Genomic DNA, 3,773 nt, shown 5'->3' on the forward strand with positions numbered 1-3,773 from the left:
CAAGGAGTGAGTTCTGGGCACCCTTACCCCGCTAGTCATCATCTAAGTGGATAGAGTTGTTAATGTTGGTTATTTTTTATACCTGGTAAGGGAGCTGCATAGGTGTAACTTTTTGTCTCGGGAATTAGGCATATGACTGGAGTGAGAAGGAAGTTCATCTTTTGGGATGAGAAGAAGTTCATCTTCTGTGTGAGGGTCAGTGTGGGGACTTCCCTCAGGGACCCTGAACAAAGTGATGAAGAGTGTGGATGTTAAAGAGCTCCCAGGGCACAGTCTGCCACTTGGTGTGTGAACTTGGGCAAGTTACTTAATGTTTTTGAGCCTCATACTCCTCATCTGTAAAAAAGGGGTGCTAATGTCGGGACCCCCTCACTGAGATGTTCCACCGAGTAAACATAAAGTCCTCAGCTCAGTGCCTGACACATAGCGAACCTTCTGTAACTATTAGTTCTTATTAATCATTATAATAAAAGGAACAGGCTATCCTTGGATCCAAATTGGCCCCCTATCTAGTTTTTTCTTCTATCAAATCTTACGCTTTCTGGCCCCCATGCCTTCGCCCCTTCTCTTAGCGTTTCTTCCACCTCTACCTGTCAAAACCCAACACACTTGTCCTTCATATGAACCCAAAGCGTCACCCTTTCCAGGTCAAGTGTCCCAAGCCCCTTAGTGGGATTCAAGTGTTGTCTCCGGGGCTCCTAGGATCCTGTTACCTATTTGACCCCCTGACATACTGGGCTGAAGTACAATTGAACAGACTCTTCCCTCTCACCTTCATCTCACTAGAAAGCTGCCCCTGTGCTACGGCCTCTCGCACCTGTGCGGGTGGCGGGGCTGTGTCTGCAGGTGGGTCATGTGGTCAGCATGGAGGAGAGGTGGGGTTCTGCTGCCCAAACCAACAGCCTCCAGAGGCCAGTGGCTAATACCTTGTGTTTATTTCTGGCTCCCCTGGACTCTGTCTCTAGTCTGGGGGATGGTCCACAGTAGTTATCTCCATTTGCTGGCTCACTGTTCAAGGCTGTGCTAGGCTGCTTTGATCATGTGGCGTCTCCGTAAGAGCATGTGCTCCTGTAATCTCCAAGGTAGGAGAAGAGAGAAAATGGAGGCCACCTCTTAAATGCTTCCACCTGAAAGTGACTATACCAACTTTAGGCCATTGTCTCTGGCTCCAAACCCACCTTCTGGGATTCTGCAAATGGCTTATCTCCTTTGCCCACTGGCTCCGTTAGGCTTGTCAATGGGGGTCTGGAGGGCAGGGGGAGGGGAGAAAATGCTTGCTCCTTCAGGTTTGCTCCTCTCCCCTTCAGGGCCATCCCACAATGGCCCTGTGCCCTCCCAGCAGCCTTGGCTCCAGTCTCCGGCATCTTTGTGCACAAACAGAAGCCCCACAAGCAGCAGGCAGGAGCCGCTCCTCACAGCTCTGACCCCCAGCTCCTGGGGCTCCTCCTCCAACAGTCTTGGCTCTGATCCCCTTAACATCTTTTGCTCCCACCCCAAAGGATGGCAGCTTTTGTCTGCGGTTATTACCTCCGTGACACCTCAGTGTCATCGGCTTGCTTTTTCAGCCCAACACTTGTTAAAACAATGCCCAATGTAAATGACCTCTGGTAAATACCTAGCGTGGCATCTGTTGTCCTGACTGAACCCTAACGAATATAGATAGGGACAAACATCTTTTCTGCTTACATTTCATTGACTAGACATCACCTGGCCTCTTCCAACCTCAGCGGCATATAGGTAGGGTTGGTGGGGAGTGCCCTGAAGGAGAACCAATATTTGGCAAAAGACTTTGTATTTTGGAATTCGAACAATGTCTTCCAGGAACTATTGCTGCATAACACAATTTTCAACCCTTTCATGGCTTAAAGCAACCATTTTATTATGCTCATTAATATTGTGGGTCAGGAATTCAGGGATGGCTTGTCTCTGCTCCAGGAGATCTGGGAGAGACTATCCTTGGATCCTCAGCTGCAAAGACCCAAAGGTTGGGAGTGGTTAGGCAGCTGGGGGCTGGCATCATCTGAAGGCTCATTCGNGCCATTCAGACCTCCCTTGTCTTTTGTACTCACTCCGGTACAGCTCATTACTAGCTGATCTACTGTTTGATTTACTTTGGTGTTTGTTATCTGCCCTCCCCGCTTTCGACATCCTGCGCTCTGGAAGGCATGGCTTTAATCTGTTATGTTCTGCTCCTTCCCTCGTGCCTGGGTCAGTACCTGGTACAAAGTGAGAATTTAATAAATATTTGTTAACTCAGGGAATGAATAAAACTTCTGTTCTTTACAATTCCCAGCAGTGGTGAACAGTAATGTGATTTACAGTGGGTGCTCATGAGGTAAGTGTTCACTGATAATCTAGTCCGAGATAGAATACTGATATGGCGAGGTGGTTTCACAGCAGGCTTTTTCTACAACATGGGTTGCGGCTCAAGTGTGACTTGGCCCCTAGAGCAGATCTGAACCCTCATTATCATGGCTTGGCATTCCATGTTTTAGGAAGAAATGGGAACAGACATCTGGAGAATGACTAGCTCTGCTTTCTACTTTGTATTTCTAAGGTCACCCACCAGCTTACTGACTTCATACTTCATCTGCTGAGAAGAGGACATTCTCAGTGCACCAGGTATGTGGACACCTCTTTCCTCTGCCCTATGAGTACCTGGTACCTGTGTGAGGCAAGAGTGAGTCGAGACCTGGCCCAGCTATGGCTCTATGTCCCTGGAAGCAAGAGGTTGGTGTCATCCTTAGGCCCTTGGCCCCTAGCTGAAGGCCTCACTGGTTGGCCTTGGACAGGCTGGGATGTCCTGAATAAAAAGGAAGCTAACGGTTACTGTGTGCAAGGCGCTTTTCCAAGTACTTGCATAGGTTAACTCGTTTAATCTTCAAAAGTAGTGTTATGAGGTGGGTCCTTTCAGTAGATCCTTTTTATAGATGAGAACACCACAGTACAGAAGGCGATCTCAGGTCACGTGACCAGGAAGTGGGCGTGTTGTCTGCTTCCCAAGTCTGTGGGAATAGCCACTGTGCCGTGTGGCCTCTCGCTTTATAGACTACAGTACTGCTCGCTTTAGGAGTGGTTGGCGTGACCTGGATTCTCCCAGCTTTATTCCAGGAACCAGGTTTTGTGGACAAACGGAAGGCTATGGAAGGTTTTAAAGAGCGTTAGGATACATCCATAACTTGCAATGTCCCTGTTGAAACTTGTACAAACTCCATAGGTTTGATATGCTGTTTTCTCCTAAAGAGCAGGGTGGGAGGCAGAGGTGAAAAGTGAATGTGTACAGTAACTGACACGCATTTCATAACACTTTAGGCCAACCTTTTCCAGTTGGGCAATTTCACGCCGAGTTCCAGATTTTCAACTTGTCTTGCAAAATGGGGAGACCTGGCAGCTCTGGGCCCACAGTCCCCAAAGGTGGTGGCAGCCCAGGCTGAGCAGCGGCCCCTACATCCCTCATCACTCACACAGGGGTTGCATCGGTTTCCCTTCCTCATTTGCAACACCCGCTGGCTCCTCTAGACCTCATGTGCCAGCAAATGCATCTAATTTAATAAAATGCAAAGATGGCAACGTTGGCCCCAGAAGGGGAAGTCCTGGCAGAGAAGATGAAGAGCCGGCTCTGTCTGAATCAGCTCCAGGATCTGAGTGCTACACTGACCTGGGGCCTCAGGCTCTCCCAGGTTTATCTTACACAGCAGGTTTCTCTTGACATGGCAGGGCAAATTCAGGTGAGGGTGTGTGGGCTGCACAGATTCTAATTACTCTGTGACCAT

This window comes from Hipposideros armiger, unplaced genomic scaffold, assembly GCF_001890085.2.
Source record: "Hipposideros armiger isolate ML-2016 unplaced genomic scaffold, ASM189008v1 scaffold_148, whole genome shotgun sequence".
Lineage (NCBI taxonomy): Eukaryota > Metazoa > Chordata > Mammalia > Chiroptera > Hipposideridae > Hipposideros > Hipposideros armiger.